This window comes from Triturus cristatus, chromosome 2_2 (assembly GCF_964204655.1).
Source record: "Triturus cristatus chromosome 2_2, aTriCri1.1, whole genome shotgun sequence".
Taxonomy (NCBI): domain Eukaryota; kingdom Metazoa; phylum Chordata; class Amphibia; order Caudata; family Salamandridae; genus Triturus; species Triturus cristatus.
The window spans coordinates 975149538-975168801 of record NC_140582.1 but is presented as its reverse complement, the minus strand read 5'-3'; positions in this window follow the sequence as shown (position 1 = coordinate 975168801).

The window sequence follows — 19264 nt, the reverse complement described above, 5'->3', positions numbered from 1 at the left end:
GTTGCGCCCATGCTGGTACCCTTCTTTTGCCGAAACAATTGGTCCCTGAATAAAAAAAATTAGTTTTTCAAAACCAAATTTGTACACTCAATAATGAATTCTTTATTAGCTCCCTCCACTTCTATATTATCAAGGATTTCCTGAATTACCTGCACAGTGGATTGCTGCGGTATGTTGGTATATAAGGCCTCAATGTCTAGAGTTACTAGACATTGAGTATTCTCACAAAACAATTTATTTTCCACCAGCTCATAGCCTAGCCAGTCTGTGCTCCATTGCTGTTGGCCCTAAACCTCAACTTTGTCCTGATGGCGTGCCCCCCTGGTGATCACGAGCTGCACTTTAGTCTTGTTCACTCTATAAAGTACAGTTTTTTATTTAATCTTTGAAAAATCATATCTCTGGTTCCCTATAGTAGATGTTTGTTGTTTTGGTGTCATTTTAAAGATAGAAATATTTTCTATGATTATAAATTGGTGTTGGATTTTTATTGTGTTGTGACTTACACATATTTACTGTTTCGGTGGTATTAAATGCTGTACACATGCAATCTCCTAAATTAAGCCTGGCTGCTCGTTTGCCAAGCCAAGCTGCCAAGCTACCAAGGGTTGAACAAAGATTAATTTACAGTGACTTGACTGGACCTATTAGTGATTGTGGTATTATTACTAGCTGTGGGTGAATGCACCCACCTACTAAAAATCCACTTTCCTACACACAGGATTCCACCATCTCTATGAACCTCTAATCAAAATTAATTTAAATAATAGATCACTTTCTTCTGCGTGAAAGGACATGACCAAAATATATGCATATTAAAATACCCCAACTTAATAAAAAAATTAAGAAATCAAAAGTCAATTTAAATATTTAAATAAACCTTACTTTGTTCAAACATGCACAATCGTTCACTGAAACTTTCAGAAAAAGAGGTTGTCAACAAAAACAACACCTGGTGTGCTCTCCCACACCCTCTAATAACTTTCATTGCAAGTGTCACACAGCTCAACTATTCTGCCCACAGCAAAGATGGCGGATTCAGGCAAGAGAGGTCATACGTAATGTGTGATTTTAGTTGTTATGCTGGTCCTAGTGTGGTCTCCAAACCTCCTGCTCGAGACACTTCAGTACTCCATAAACACAAACAGGACTCACAGGTGGCGACCTGGCAACGCAAGTGACCATTCTTTAACTGCTCCTGCACTGCTCTAAAATGTTGTGCTTCTGATCAAGGTGAAATTTTAACAAAACAGTGTCGCATCATTTAAATAAAACAATCACATTTACACAAATTAAATAATTCTATTTCCTATATATCTAACATAAATTGGGAAAAATTAAGTTTTACCACTAAAACGTAAACCTATAACATCCCATTTCGCTTAAAAAGATAACAAATACTTAACTGACAAGGAGCAATGGTGGATAGAGGAAGATAGGTGCCATGTGAGCTTGCAGGTCCTTAGAATTCTAGTTCTGACATTTTGAGCAGGAAAGTTTCTTTGAATAGCTGCTTGGAGTTGGCAACAAAAATACGTAGGGCCTAATTACGAGTTCAGCGGTCCATGGGACCACCAAACCCGTGGTGGTGTCCCTGGGCCGCCAGACTGGTGGTCCACCTGGTGTATTACAACTACAGCAATCGGACCACCATAGGACTGCCGCAACCGCCGGTGATCGCTGATCCTGTGGCGTAGCAGTTTGAGGCTGTGACATGCTGGTGGTGCCGCTGTGGCACTGCAAAGCATATTACAAGTTTCCTCACTGTGACCCTTTTCATGGCGGTGAGCCCGCCATGAAAAGGGTGGCAGTAAGGAAACTAAGGGGCAACTACAGGGCCTTCTGTTGTCTCTGTGCATGGGGCGCATGCAGGGGGGACATGTTATTTTTGCACCCCCTGTTCCTACATGGACAGAAATGCACAACATTATGCATTTATGTCAGTGCAGTAACGAGCTGCGGTACTCCTATCTTGGTGCCTTTTTAAGATTCCCCTATGAGCCTTAGAAAGGCACCGCTGTGGGACAATCACCACAGGACCGACCGGTAGGATTACATCTCATAATCCATCTGGGGGACTGACTATGGACTTTGGTGGTCTCCGAGCGGGGCTCTGGCATGGTGGCCCGCTCCAAGACCACCAAGCTCGTAATCAGGCCTTTATTCTTAATGCTAGTTTCCAGTCATGTCATGAAATCAAAACTAAGCAGCATTGTTATTTGTGAACCTCGACATGTTAGGAAACACTTTGTTCCACTGCACTTATTCTAGTTATTTATTTATGCATTTTCTTTTTTTCACAAATTCCGCACTTAAATCCTGAAATTATTCTTCAACCCTCTAAAAAGATGATCAGCTTAGAATGGTTCCCCCAAGAAAATTATCAAAACAATTATTGCCATTTGCAATTAATTTTCACGTGTCTGCTCATAGGTGATATTAATAGCTGACAAGTGTTTATAAGAAGACTAACCCTGTGGGCGAAATAGAAGGCAAGGGGCTGTGAAAGATAAGTATCATCCTGCTACAGACAACAGGCTATGTGTGGAACATTGCACCATGCACACCACTTCAGATTCATGCTAACCCTTTCAGCGATATACATCTGAATTACTTTTTATTGGGAAAATACAATTGATGGATTCCTGTGAATCCCTCAGAAGCACACCTGCATTAGTTTGCCTGTCTGGTTTACAGCCAGAAAAAAACTCAATTGATATCAGTCTGACCTGACCCCGAAATGTAAAGCGGCTTCTCTCCTTGAGAGATTTGAGTAAATCCCAGAAGATGCAATGCAGTTTCATCATTTAACCCCATCAGCAGACTGCAGCTGCATCCCAATTACATGCTGCTAGAATAACAATCCTCAGAGCGAAAAGTGTCTGAAACAGTACCCAAGGCAGAGATGCACAGACTACTAATACACAAATAGAAATAAAAGAATGAATAGGTTCATGAAAATTCCTCCGAATTGCATCTGTTTGCGAAAGCTAGAGAATTGTATTTGCATTTTATTCTGATCCCACAGCAAACAAAGTATCACAGATCGAAATGCATGCCAAATGGATTTAAACAAATCTTCCCATCTGGATCTTTGTACTCGGGCGGTAGCCAGTGTAACATGTGTGATGGCGCTGTGTATTAGAAGACCCTCGTCTGCAACCATTAGGTATGATCCTATTCAATAAATGAGCACAGAAGTACGCAAAGGGGAGTAAATAGGTTTAATATGCCATTGTCCAGATTCTACGGTAGACACCAGACTCAGAACTACCTTTTCCACCGTGGAAACAAATAAGGCCCCTTCCATACAGTGTTCAAGGGAAATGGGTTTTTCACTCCAACCTTTGATACAAGTGCAACAAGATGTCTGATAAACATTAAAATGGCACCCAACTTTGAAAACCGTATTTGAAGGCCAATTAATTTCAATTATTTAAAAAATGTCTGAACCTTGGGGCCGATTCACAGAAATAATCTGAGACAGAATCCTAAACTTGCTACTTTTGGTATTCACAGAAGGCACTTGCGATTTATGGTATTCACAGAAATCACTTATGACTCCTAACTTTACGTCCACACTCGGGCCGGAATTTCTGCCGTCGGGTCGGAATTTTCGCATCCGGAGTGTAAATCCCGCACTTGTGCCGGAATTTCCGTTCCCAGGCCCGAATTTCCGCTCCCGGGTCAGAATCTCCGTATCTGGGCCGGAATACCCGCACTCTGGCCTGTTGATCATTCTCCTCAATGCTAAACACCTGTCCAAGTGCCCACCATCCCCCACCATGCATCAGCTGACACACTGCAGCCCAACAGCCAATCCCAGCCCTGCAGCATGAATGAAAGCAGAGCAGGCACACACAAACTCTTTCAACATGTGGCGGAATGTGTTTGTTGCTCTGCCCCTTGCCATGCGGCAAAAAGACTTGAGGAGGAGTAGAGTAGAGAGGATCTTCAGACAAAGGATCAACCTATTTGGAATGTCCAGCCAAGATGTCAGGGCCAGATACATTTTCCCTCCAGAAGTCATCTTGGAGATGGTATGTGAGTGGGAGCAGGAACTTGAGTCCCATGCCATTCCAGCCTATCTCAAGATCCATTCTGCTCTCCATTCTTTGTGACGGGCTTGTTCCAAAGGGTCTCCAGTGACCTTGTGGGCATCTCTCAGGCATGCCAGTCGCGATGCTTGCATCAGGTACTAAGCTGCATCACTGCAAGAGCCCACCACCACATACGAATGCCCCATACACTGGACATGAGACAAAGGGCAGATAGTGATTTCTATCTCATTGCTCGCTTCCCACGTGTGCTGGGTGCAATTGATTGTACCCATGTGGCCCTACAGCCACCCCGCTGCATTGCACACATCTTCTGCAACAGACACCGATGGCATTCCATCAATGTGCAGGCTGTCTGTGATACCAGTGGAAGATTCATTTATGTGCATGCATTGTTTCCAGGCAGTACCCATGACAGCTTTGTATTCCGCTTGTCACGTCTTGCCCGGCGAATGGCTGCGGGAGAATTTGGCAAAATGTGGCTACTGGGTAAGTACCAAGCACTAAAAATGAGGTATATGTGTTAATGAAATGTATGAATGCAACCTTACATTACCAATCATTGTACAATAAGAATCATCAAGTAACATATACAGTCACAACAGACACTGCATGTACCAAGGTATAGATCATGTTCTGTGTAAATTAAAGAGGGAAATGTAACCAAGTGCCCTTTCTTCCCTCCTCAGGCGATGCTGACTATGCACTCTCCCCACACCTCTTCACACTTACAGACACCCAACCACTGTACCGCAGCGTAGGTACAATAGGGCACACATATGAACTCGAGCCATCATAGAGCGCACCTTTGGACTGTTGAAGTCGCGATTCAGAAGTCTTGACTGTACAGGGGGTGTGCTGATATACTCCCCTGAAGTTGTGTGCAAGATCATATTAGCCTGTTGTGTTTTGCACAATATAGCTTTAACGCATGGCCTACACATACCTCTTGTACCTCGGATAGCTCTGAAACTGGAAAACCGTGCCATTGCATATAACAGAGGTCAGGGTATGCAAGTCCGTGATCAGCTGGTTGCACGTTTTTCACATGAGCAACCTGTTGCGTCATGGACAAAATGTGTTTTGCAGTTTGTTGTCAATGATGAAAGTTGGATAATTATGTCTGTCCAAAAATTCTATCCTGAGACTACTTTGCACGCCACACTAACGGCATGTAAACCACAACTGTTGACAATAGTCAAAAGATTGACCGTGCATCAGGTCATGTTCCCATGTCAGCAATCAGTGTAGTGGATGTCCCTAAGGAATCTTATGTCTCAGAGGAAAAGATGTATATGTTCTTCCCGGACCTTATGAGGATGGGTTTCTGAATCACAAAAGGGCCTAACTATTGCATTGTCAGAGTTTTTGCCCCCAACAGATTTGACTCCCCCACAAATGATGTGCCCACAACGCGAGTGGCAATGTTATGGGTGAGTCTGGCACTATGTGTCTGGGATACACAGCACTGCTTCCCCCCCATTTTCTGTAACACAACAGACAACTCTTGTGTTGAGCACTAAATATGGACTACATGTACCATAATGCACAGGAGGAGAAACCTAAACTGGAGTTTGATGTTGTGTCAGCCGCCCCCTTGTCCTAGCCCAAATCTAATTAAATTGTCTGTTTTCCCTTTTGTTTCATGTCTATGATTTTCTTGATAAAGCTGAATTCTTACCTTATCGTATCTTACCATCCCTAAGAATCCCCAGGTTTACCTGCTGAATAGTTTGAAGGGAAGAAAATCCAATTTCTCAATATAGCCAATTAAACTTCAACTTATACTCCAAAAATCACTGACTCCGAGTTTCAAGTTTTTGGGGTTTATTACAAAGCCAAAAATAATTGCACATACAAGCACCTCATCACGAGGTTAAGGAAATAAATGGGCACTAATACAAAGAATATCCTACGTAGGAGTCTCATCCGACTCAGAATAAAAAGAATAGTTAACTCCAGAAGCATTAGGCGACCAATAACTGCTCCAATCTCTATGTTAGAAGTCCTTAACCTAAAAAGAAAAGCAATTAGTTTATCCCTACACTACCTGTAAGATGACATCCCTACTTAGCATTTTCCCCAGGCAAGAGAGAAAAGGTGTCAGTAGTGAAGACTTCCTTAGAAATCTACTCACTTTGCTTAAATCAATAGCCAAAGCTATAGAGCTCATTCTAAGATGCTCCGTCTAGCTTCCATTCTAATCCTCGACTGCTCAACCCTCGGGGTACTGTCCCTAATTCAAAATCACAAAATCATAGAACACGCCCTCGCCACACCTCTTCAGCCAGGTCTTCCCCCTGTACTTTTCCATCAAAACTCTTACTTCATCGAAAGACAGTTAGAGTGACCTTGGGTCCCAGGCACCTTCTCCGCTGAAAGTATCATATCTGCATTCCAGTGTACTACCATGGTTGCTTCTCCTACCGTCCTAACTCCTAAAACAAAGGGTAGTCTTCCTAACGAGCTAGGTGTCCTTGCACCTGCAACAGAAACATGGGAACGAGAAACTTCCACTCTCTGAGATCTGCTCACTTTTCTAAAACCCAGAGCCTTTCCAAGGGAAACTATTTTCAGTTTACAATATTCAGCTAACATAAGAACGAATAGGCCTTCTCTTAAACGTATATACAGTCAGGCCTTTGCATTTAATCACGCATTTCTAAAATCACATTAAAAGCATTGATTTCATTATACTTCATACATGGATAAACAAAACTACATGTGCAGACTTTAATATGGCGCACGTTTAGACCTAATGCATCACCTTATACGTGAACTAATTCATTATGCATCATCTAAAATACATTTTCGATTAAGGACTACATTTATCTTCATAATTGACATGATTATACTTCTATTCGCACTATTATCTGCTACTTTAGTACTACATTTCCAATACCACATGTTAACATTTTCCCTCTAAATATATGGGTGCGGACTACCTGTGATTATGATGCACCCTACAGTTTCAGAATAACATGATGCTCTATCATTCTCTTACACTGTAATTTCAGGTTTTTCCGCTACAGAACAACAGGATGGCAGTGGATTTGATCTGTTTTTGTGGATAAAGCAGAATGAATACAAAATGTCTGTCAACTACTTCCTGTGATGTATTTCCTATATCCACTTCCTGTATCCTGTATATCATTTCCTGTAATCAGAGATTATGGCCCGAAAATGTAATTTCCGGTTGTGGACGCTCCGGAACCGGAAATTACGTTTTCGGGCAATAACCTACGAAATTGAACCGGAACCCATTATTTCATACAGGTAATGATATACAGGAAGTGGGAAACAGGAAATATATCACAGGAAGTTGTTGATAGCCATTTTGTGTTCATTCTGAGTCATCCTCTCTCACAGATCAGATCCTCTGCCATCCTGCTGCTCTTTCCAACCTTATTTTCTCCAAAATGGCTGAGGGTTGTGAGGAGAAAGCACCCCCTTTCACTGAAAGGGAAGTAGACATTTTAGTTGAGGGGGTGCTAGCCAAATATCCTCTGCTATATGGGGGACAGAGAACCAGCTGAGTAATGCAGCATGGGCTGCACTATAGGCCAACATTGCTGAGCGCTGCAGTGCAGTGGGCGTTTACACCAGGAAGGCATGCTGCAAGCACTGGGAGGACCTAAAACGCTAGGCCCGGCACAAGGCCGATGAGCTACTGGGCCAGTCTTCCCAGCACCATGTGCATTATCCCCGCCTCTCGCCACTGTACAGGAGGGTCCTGCATGCAGCTTGGCCTACCCTCCATGCTCAGCTGGAGGAGCATGAGCAGTAAAGACCTGCTAAGTGCATTATATGCAATGTGTGTCTGGAAGTATGGTGTGAGTGAAGACTGAGCTGTACCATCATGTGTCCCATGCCCCCATTCACCTATTCTATGTCTATGCAGCAGTCATCATGAAGCAAAAGGCTCACTGTAGCACATTGACTGCAAAGGGCACAGTGCATTCTGGGAGATGTAGTTTCTTCAAGACAACTGAGGAATTGAGGCAAACACGTGCATTTGTACAGAAATTTGTACTGCCAGCACCATTAATAGTGAACCAAGGGAATCATAACTGATATGTGCATTGGATGAGGAATGGTACAGACACTGTCCAATGTGTGTATGAGAGGCCAATGGCTATTGGATGCTGTGACTTGCATTGCATTCGGTGAATTTGGGTTCTGATTGAGACAGATCGTCATATGCCATGGAGTCAAGACAGACTTTGAGATCCTTGCCTCACACGTAAGTGTTTCCAATTTTGCCAAGTGTGTCTACAAACACATGTCTTACCCTCAGTGGCTTGTATGCCAATTTTTCATGTACAGGTAGCTTTAACAATGAGCCACTATTGTTCACTAGTGCATAGCACTACCTGATCAGTCTCCGAAGCCAATATGTGGCACTGGATTGTCGGCCTTTGTGAGGGAATATCAAAAGGTTAGACTCACACCTTAGCAAACCTAATAGCCCAGACCCTATATGGATGTATGACTCCCAATCGGCATCTGTGTTGTCTCATACAATGCTACACAGCAGATAACATTTGTCCAGACTTAAAAGTGCAGAGACTCCTTATCACAGGCCCATTTCAATACCATCTGGACTCTCTCTGATCTCCTTTTGTAGATTGGGTTTGGCACTTGCCCATGTAGCAGTGACAGGACACACTGATCACAAGAATGCCAAAGTTGAGGGTTGGCCAGTACAGATGTGTAAGCCACCAAAAATCTCGTGAGATGTCCATGTAAGACTCAAATCAGGAGATGACAGTGAACATACATGTAATTTAAGCTCATAAACCCTGACAACTGTATAGTGTGATCAGAGGAGAACAAAGTCTGAACTTGGCTCATTTAGGTATGTGTCTTGTCCTGACGTGTACAACCCCTACATCATGATTTGTCTTACATTTCAGTGGGCTCACTTACCAAAAGGACCAACAGCCGGACATGGTTCATAGCAGGACATCTGTGGTGCGCTGGCAGCTATGAACTCTTTACACTAGTGAGGATGAGGCGGGACCTTCGACATCAGGAGTCAGGGGTATTACGCCCACCCGGACTGAGCAGGAAGACACCTCTGGTGCTACGGACCGGGTGAAGGCTGAGGACATTGAAGGGGGGGGGGGGGGGGGAAACTGGACACCTCTGGCCAGGGGAGGAGATCTTTTCTCCCCCGGACCATTCACCTGTTACTTTTGGCGAGCTGTCCCCTGGGCAGGCCACTACAGAACCTGGGCCTGCCATCAGCCCCTCCCTAACTCTAGAGGGCCCCATTCCATCGGGGATTCCAGCTGCATCCCCTGCAACCAGTCCCCCTCATCGAGTTGCCAGGTTGACACCAACATTAGATCCGAAACTAAGGCACCACACCCCTCATGTTCAACCCAAACCCCTCCTTGTGTTTTTCCTCCTGTGGCTGTACCAGAGGACTTGATGTGGGCATGTGAGGGTCGTTCAGACATGTCCTCTCGCATCATGCTGCAGATGTGTCTAGAACTGCGCATGATGCTAGAGGAAACTGCCCGAGCTCTGGCCACCCACACTGCCAGTGTCAATTCCCTGTCTGCAGCCATGTTGGCTGTCGTATCACAGCATCCCTCTCACACCACAGTCAATGTCTCCCCCTGTCCATTGCACCACATTTTATCCCACCATACTCCTCGTGTGTCCCAACCCCGTGTGGTGCCCGGTCCTGCACCGGCCAGCCAGGAACCTGCATCGTACTCAGAGGATCTGGACATTGTGGTACTAGAGGATGACCAGAAGGACACTTGACCTGTTGGACAGAATTTTCTTTGTGGACAATTATTTACTTTTTCCCTTGTGAATAGACTGGTTCCCCTGATGCTCCCTGACGTGTTATATTTATGTTGCCTCACCCCAATCCAAGTTCCCTTCTTCTGTAGTAAGAATATCATTTGTTTTCCTTTCTCCCTTCCAAACGGACCGTTGTTGTTTTTCTAAACCCACACTTTTTTTTAACATAAAATCTTATTTTGAATCATTTTTTCTCTATCTTGTTTAACTTCATTGTGCATGTCATGTACAAAATATGAACAAATATTTTGGGAGTCATCTGCTCTGCACATTATGGCTTGTTGCAATGATGAGGTTACACTTGAACATGTGTCTCACACACACACACATACATCCTCACATCTCTAGGCCACCAAAATTGGTATACATTTCTCTATCAGGACATGATACGCAACAGAGTCTTGACTTGTGAAGAGAATTACTTTTTATTTACACATATTCGCACTGGTCAAAAAGATTTTGAATGTGATTAATGGGGATCGTGCTTGCGACTCGGCAATTTCGTAGGTGAGAATCGCTGTGAGGGATCATGTCTGGGTTGTCGCCGAAGTGCAGGTGGGTGTTTTGCATGTTCCTGTACAGGGTGAAGCTCATGTGCAGGAGCGGATGGTGTATGTACAGTTGGTGTTTTTGCGTAGACAGGGGCTGGTTGTGCAGGTGTTGGTAGTGCCTGTTCAGTGGTGGTGGTGGATGTACATTGGTGTGAGTGCCTGTTCAGAGTGCGGTGGTGGATGTGTACCCTTGCTGTGGTCGTGTGCAGTTTGTGGTACAGGTGTCTGGGTGTGATGTGCTGCAGGCAGATGTGATGGCTCCCCTCCCTGCGTTGACCATGAAGGGAGACTTTGGATCCCTTTCATCATGCCCTCCATCATCTTCATCTTCATGGCCATGGCATGGTGTCTTAAACTCTCTTCCCTTTGGATGGATATCATGTCTCTGATATTCTTGGACATGTCTTGCCAAGATCTATCTATCCTATTCAAAACATGGGTCAGTCTGTCCACCACCTGAGGGATTTGATGCATGTCCTGCAGGGCCTCAGACATGCCTAACAGGGTAGCCCCTATGGCACGAATGTCCTGCCTCACATCTGCCTGCTGTTTGAAGAAGTCCTGCTCCCACTGGCCACCATGGCCAGATGCAGGCCCTCTCTGCAAGGGTCGCCATGAATGAGACCGCCAGGTCCAACAATAGGGGGGAGGGTGACAGGTGGAGGCATGTGGACAGGAGAATGGTGCCCAGGGGATACCTGCACCACAACAGAGTTGGTACTTCCCTCAAATGTTTGAGAGAATGCCTGGGATACACTGTATAGGGTAGAGTGTGTAGGGGAACCACCACGTCTGTCCCGGATGTGAGGGCTGTGGGGGAGTGATGTCTGTGTTGGGGTGTGTGTGAGCTGTGGCTGGTTACCTCTATGCTGGGGACAGGCAATCTTTTGTTTTGGAGGAGGCTGAGGCACTTTGCTGGGCAGAGGGTGTGGGGCCTTGCAAAATGTGGACGATGTTGGAAAATGTCTATCCATGGCATCAGAATCTTCATCCTCTGAGAGGATGAACAGATAGTCACCATAATCGTCCAATCCTTCATTCTCCTCAGGTACTTCCTCCTCCTCTTTCGCAGTACTTGCAGCTGACATTACTGCCTGGAGGAGCAGTGGATTTTCCCTTTTGATTGCCCGTCGCCCAACACTGGTGGAAGGTCCATCCTCCTCATTGTCATCATCACCTGGAACACAGAGATTGCAACAGGATAAATAATTTACCTAGTATAAGATGTGGTACAACACAAGGGTTGGTTCTACTGTACCTTTCATCAACAGATGTCGCACATGTGACCTGGTTTGGGTACCCCTACAAGTGATAGCTCACACCATAGCACTGAGGTGTTAAACGGAGATGTACATTGCATGAGCAAACTCACCAGCTCCAGCCACAGCTTTGTGCCCCTTTGCGATCGCCCCTGATGTCAACTGCTGAACCATGCTCCACATAGGTTTTGTTAATGAAGCGGTCCCCGATCCAGCAGCTGTAGAGGGAAGTGACACCATTCTCATTCATCTGCATTACTAATTTACAAACAGGTACATGTGACACTTATGATATGTATGTAACTTTGTAAACACCGACTGAAGGTTCCATGCAGAAGGGGATTTTGATTTTTGCCATGGTTTTGATAGGGAAACACTTCACCCTACAATTACCTGGTGGACAGGTGCAAGAGGGTTTCACTGCTGAAGCTAGAATGTCTTGCATTCCCCGGGATGGTGTTGTACGCTGCACTGGTGTCATCCTGTCAGCAGCTGTGATGAGACATACATGTCCATATTCAGTACACCAGATGGTAGCTATGGGCTAACATGTATATGTCATTCTCGGGATATTCCTGGACAATGTGTAGCAAGTTTACCTCATGGACTTTACATGTGATCCCCTGCTCACATGCAGCAATTGCCAGCTTTTACTTCCGCACAGCACTGACATCAATGAGATGACACATCAACAGACAAACGTGTATGAGAAGGTTACTGATATTTGAAGGAAGGGGAGAAATAATCAGGACGCCACCGCATTACATTGATTACACCTTCACCGTTAAGACTAACATCTCTCATGAGTATGAGTATGATGTTGTCCGTTGACAAGTTGAAAGAAGCATACATCCACAGGCTGACCAGTTTCACATTTGCACATCAGTTCAAACATTGCATTGCAGAGTTCATATATGAGATGTGCAATAGTTAGTTTTGTTTTGTGTGTCAATTGTGCTTACCTACCCATAAAGTCACAAAGCTCATTTTGGAATGAGAGATCACACATTTGTTATGTACATCCTTTGAGTGTCCTCTGTTCCCATAATCCATTTCCTACATCATGGTAGAACTAAGCTGACAACAGATGACTCTTTGAAAAGGAAGGTGCACCAAGAAAATATCCAAGAGAATAAATTGAGTCAGTCACTCTTTATTATTATTCAAAGCATGGTTTAAAAACTGGCACACAACCAGCGCATTTCGTTCCCTTGTGCAAAAGGAACTTCATCAGGGCTGAAACAATCACATAGAGACACAGTGTAAATTTGACAAATAAAAACAAAACATATACGTGTACTTAAAAAATTCACATACACAAATTTCTCAAAATAGTCAGGTATTACATAAGGGTTACACCTAATTCACTATAAACACAACGAAGAGATTTTCACATAACTTGAGTATACAAATAAACAAAGAATAACAGAAAATTGAAATGAATAATACACATTGGACATAATCAAGTTGCTAGACAGCCCACATAACACATATCAACAATGATGTACACTAGAGAAGATAACAGGATTGGAAGAAAACCACAAACATAAACATATATATGATTGATAAATAACCTGGAACTGAGTTTTAAACCTAAAATCCTGGGTGATGAGTGGGTTGGGGTGGGAAGCAAAGAACTAGCAGAGTAAATGCGTGGAAAGTGGTAAAACCCAGAAGCATGGCGAAAGGAGGTAGGGGATTATGTATAAAGGAAAGAATTAATCCTTCAAATTAAATTTCTGAGTGATCTCACCTTGATTAGAAAATGTAGAATTGTCAATATAGAAACCAATAATGCACACTAGTGTAGTCCGGGTATTCAAATCACGTTGAAGGGAAGCAGTATCACAATTCTAATAGAAAATGATAAATCATAAAGTATGGGTCATAAAAGTATGACCAAAGCAAAATATATTATGAAAAGATGTATCAGGGAACTATATAGTCCCCTAGTATATGAGAAACTAAATGTGGCGGTTAAGCTCAACCCAAAAGTAATTTTGATAAATGAGTAAATGAACCTCGAACAAATTCAGATGACTGAGTTAATGCACAAGTGTGACCCCCTGTGTGTAAAATGCCCGACCATATGAAAAGGCATATACATAATAGTCCCACACTAATACGTCCATATTGTTTCACCTTGTTAGTATGAGAAGTGTTCATGCACCATCCGTGTGCTAGGTAACGAGAACATACGTATCGCCCCGGAGTAACACTCTCAGTTAGGGTGGAAGATAATTCAATCACCACTTTACAATCTGGATTAAAGAAAGTCAGAAACAGAAAATTAAAAGGACATTTTATAAACTAACTTAAACCCAAAAGTAAGGTGGTACCCCTGCATGTGTCAAAGAAGAGGGGGGGCGGAAAAGTATCTTGTATAAAGACAAGGGTTATAATTTAAGCCATCAATTGTGGACATAGGATCAAAAGGGATGGTTGAGACCCCGGAAAGGACCTGTCTACGAGTCACAAATTATATCATAGTCAGAAATACTAGAGTGCCCACTGTATACGGCGTTGAAATAATAGCCATTCCGAAAATGCCAAAAGGTAGTAAATTATAACAAAGTATATGTATAATACACAAGCAAACCTACTAGAGTGCCCTCTGTATAAGGCGTTTAAGAATGATAGCCACTGCTGGGGACAGTAGGCCACCAAGTCTGAGTTTGCTTTTAAATAAAGCGTTTTTTTTTAATGCAACCTGTTTTCCTTGAAAACAGGATGCCGTTTTCCTCAACGGAAAACGAAATGTGTTCAAAAAAGAAAAATGAAAAGTTTTCTTTTAATTTTTTTAGAGTGTGCAGTGGTCCGTGGGGCCTTCTCTTAAAAATCGTATTTGCATACAGTCGCAAAGGCGAAGGGGTCCTTTGGGACCCCTTCCTGTTTATGACTGGATTAGCACCAAATTGAATCTCGTGGTAAAAAGTGAATGTTTAGCGACCACATTTTGGTCACAAAACATACTTACATACCACTGCGAGTCACTATTAGGAATGGATGCCCTTAACAAGCCCCTTCCTAATACCGAATCGCTAACCCATTTTGCGATTCAGCAATAGTTTACCGAATCCCAAAATGGGACTTTATACATCAAAAATGCTTTTTTCCAGTTGCGACATGAAAAAAGCTACGTACATGTGGCCCATAGAAGGTAAGATGGGGGCAGCCACTTGTCCATGAATAAATGGCTTTGTTGTCACTTTCCTGGTACTCATTAGATGGCTTTCCTCCCTATACTTGCATTTGTTTCACCCAAGCGCATTTCAGTCTCACATTGTTATGAATGGTTAATTTATATCCTTCCAGTGCTGATTGTGTTTGCATTTAAGGCAATACTTTTTTCTTTTTATGTTAGCACTCACTGAAAGTGTGTTCATTTTCTTTCTCTTATGCCCATGTACTGCTGCCTCTGTCACTGCCTATGATACTTCTTTTTTTTAACACTTTGCAGCCGCCCGCTCATCTGTTTCTTTTGCTGTTCCTCCCCATTTAGCTTAGATTTTTAGGTTTGAATCAGTTTTATTAAATTTTACAAGAAAAAAGTACCAACAATACAAATCATCCCTCACCTACATCCACAGTGGGGTAAGGAGTAAGGAGAACACAAGACAAATACACATACTGGGAAGGTGGAGGGGAAAAGCTCAGAGCAAGGGACATGCAGGGGGAAAACCGTGGCTGGTACAAGGGTAGTGCAGTTGATAGAGCTCAGCAACATATGTGACAATGCAGTCTGGACAGTAAGGACTGTGGACAGATTGAGAGTGTGCTATAGCTCCTCTAAGGGGAAACTGCTGCTTTTAGGTGAGACGGACCACTCGTAGGTAAGTCGGGCAGAACAGCTCCTAAAAATCCCTATAACGAAGCGTAGCCTTATCAAATTGGGGAATTCTATGCTCAGCCACTGCAGTTAGTTTCTTCATACCCAAAAGGCCCCAAAGTTTGTGAAGCTAGTCCAGCTTTGTTAGGTCAGTGTCTGATCCCCATTTAGCTAAGATGGTTTGTTTTGCTGCACAAAGAATAGAGTGAGATCTTTTGCCCTTCAACAACCTTAAGGGTTAGGTGTGCGCGTTAGGGAGTCCTAACAATATGTAGTTGGGGCATCGTAGTATGTCAGTGTCGTACATTTAATTAATATTCACCAATACTTCTGATCAAAAGTGCTGCAGTGTGGGGCATTGCCAGAGGATATGAGTTAGTGTCCCAGGGTGACCACACTGCCGTCAGCAACGGTTATTCCCTCTTGGCTTCCACTTGGCCAATCTCAAAGGTGTATAGTACCAGTAGTGTATGCTTTTTATGAGTGTCTCCTTGCCATCGGCATTGCAAGTAGAAGTGTGTGTTCCATGCAAAAGGTCTGCCTATTCCTTGGGGGTACAGGAGTGTTCACACTCCAGCTCCCATCGGGACTATACATGTCGGAGTGTTAAGAAATACATATATGCCGATATGTCCGTGGTGTGTTTGTGGTGTGTTTGATAAGCCACTGCTCGAAGGCCGTGAGTGGATGACTGGCGTGTTGCTTGAGTGAGGTTTTGTGACCCTAATACCTAAAGCGCATTAGCGTGGATGTCATAGTTTGATTGGATTTGTGAAAAATCCAGGCCATCGAGGTCAAAGAGTTCTCCCACCCGTTTACAATTGGCAACTTGTCACTGCGAGAACGACGTGTTCTGCAACGCTGGTGGGAAGTGAGGGTTTCCAATTATCGATGTTTTAGGATGAGACGTTGAAGGATAGTTTCTTTGATAACTGTACCTTGTCCCAGGTGCCTAGAGTCATTTGGATCACCAGAAAAATAAAGACCCTCACTCGTCTGTGTGGTTTAGGGAGCCAGGATATATTCCAGATGTGGATCCCATTTATTTCTTGATCAATACCAGACCCGTTACTTCTCTGGGGCACTGAGGCCTCGAACACTGAGGCTAAGTACTTTAATCATGATATGGAGTGGTCTGTCATGCCCATTCTACGAGGAGGAGTGGTCATTTCTAACGGTGTGTCTAATAGAGGTGTCCCTGTTGTGGCCATAGGACTGCATCAACTCCAGTAGGAGTAGTCGAGGCAACTGAGAGATATGTTTGAGAGGACAGTCCCAATATGATCACCACCTTGGGGAGAGCTCTGAGGATATTAAAAGGTACTGATAGGATTCTATCCTTGTGGTAGATACCTTAGATCAGGTGCGAGATGTGAAAAAGGTATGTGGAAACAAGAAAAGCAACTGAACAACGGTGTTTCCCCTCCTAGGAACCAACATTTCCAAATGAGGAGGGTCCATGTCCCAGGTGGTCGGGCATCTGCACAGCTAGACGTGGGTGAGAGTGGAAGCCCCACTGCATTCTAATTTCATGAATGTCCTGCTGACGTGTCACTGCCAGGGCTAGCCATTAGACAGTTCAGTGCCGTGTCTGGAAGTGGGTGCTAGCGAATATTAGCTGTATAACTGGTCAGGGGGTTAGTCATTTTCAGGCTTGGTCACCCGTTGGGCTTGAGCCTCATTTGCACGCTCAAGTAAGTACAGCATGTTTGTGCATTAAGGTTAGTAACAATTTTAATGTTGGCCAGGCAACTGAGAGATATGTTTGAGAGGACAGTCCCAATATGATCACCACCTTGGGGAGAGCTCTGAGGATATTAAAAGGTACTGATAGGATTCTATCCTTGTGGTAGATACCTTAGATCAGGTGCGGGATGTGAAAAAGGTATGTGGAAACAAGAAAAGCAACTGAACAGCGGTGTTTCCCCTCCTAGGAACCAACATTTCCAAATGAGGAGGGTCCATGTCACAGGTGGTCGGGCATCTGCACAGCTAGACGTGGGTGAGAGTGGAAGCCCCACTGCATTCTAATTTCATGAATGTCCTGCTGACGTGTCACTGCCAGGGCTAGCCATTAGACAGTTCAGTGCCGTGTCTGGAAGTGGGTGCTAGCGAATATTAGCTGTATAACTGGTCAGGGGGTTAGTCATTTTCAGGCTCCAACGCACACCCCTGTTGTTGAAGTTGTCACAGAAGCGCCGCTCGCTCCTAATGAGTTTCAGATGCTGAGGGCTTTGCCGCAGATGTCTTTGCTGCACGCAATTGCCATTTTGACTTAGCAGTGAAGCGAGATGACCAGACCCCAGTATAGTGAGGCTTGGCCTCCGAGACGATCTCAAATCCTAGGACAGATTGTACCTCCTCGGGGGTACGGGTTGGCTGAGTCTCCTTATTCCAGACAAAGATAAGTCAGAAAGGTGCTCCCATCTGTATTGAAACTCTTTCTCTCTCATGAAGGCTGTGTCCAGTCGCAGTGTTCTGCGTCGCTGAAGTGTGAGTGCAGAACGATCTTGGATGATCCCGACTTTTGCACCTTCAAAATTAATGGTGTTCATGCCCCACACAGCTGCCATGAGCTGTTCCTTCTGCTTGTAGGAGTAAAAGGCAATCATAGAGTGGGTGGTATTGCCTTGTGCATGGTGTGTACACAGGCTTCAACAGATCTGAGGTCTCAAAGAATACCAGAACCATAAGTATCACCAACTGTTAGGGTAACCATTGTTTAAACAACCAGCTAAAGCAGGGAATGCAATAACAAGTGCATTCTGGAAATGAACAATCTCAATCTTTGCATGATAGCAGAGAAACCATATGTCTAGTTATTTTACAAATAGGCGGAAAATAGCCAGTAGAAATAACAAATCTGAATGGTCCAAGCAAACACCTACCCCACTATGTAGAGCAGAGATAATAAACATTGAACTTTGCTAAGCATATTGTATGAGAAGAACTCCTGAGCATTAATGGAAAAACATTAATGACCATTCAACGATCTTCCATGACCACTGGAAAGCATCCAAATGCCATGGCAAAGACAGGTAAAAACATAGAGATCTGGCATAGTCTTGAGATCTGAAATATGATAGCTTTGCCTAAATGATGTGGCTGATGATGTCAGGATGCTAGGATCCTGCTATAAACTAATATGAGGATTGTTCAGATGTTAATGCAGCAAGTGTTAGAGGGTGAGCGCAGCAGTAAATGGAGATGTCGGCGGGTTATTCCATGTTCATGTTGGACGATGCTGAGGAGGCTAGAAAGTTTTGTTGATCCTTTTATTCTGTGAAGAACAAAGGTTTTCCTTGGAAGACAATCCTGAATTATGCTGGGCGTGCAAATCCGTATGCAACTGTCAAAGGGAGAGGAAGTGTTTCCTGGTTGTCACTGTGTCTTTTTTTCAGCAATCTTGCAAGATGTTAATTTTTGCTCCATTCCAGGACATCTGTTGAACCTTTCTCATATGGGCGATAATGATGTCCCTATGGCGGTATCGATGAGGTCTGAAGATCATATCGCAGGGACGCATGTTGGATGATTCAGAGCTCTGTTTACCAATAAGGACTTGATGCGCCTGTTCTATTTCGAAGTTTCAATCTAATTTGACACCCAGTGTGCATGATAGCCAAGCCTCCAAGAACTCAATGAACAAGTTGGTACCTTCCACCGCCTTTTCTGGTAAACCAAAAATACGCACATTAGCTCTGCGGTTGTGATTCTCTAATTCCTGGATGTCTCTTGTGAGAGATT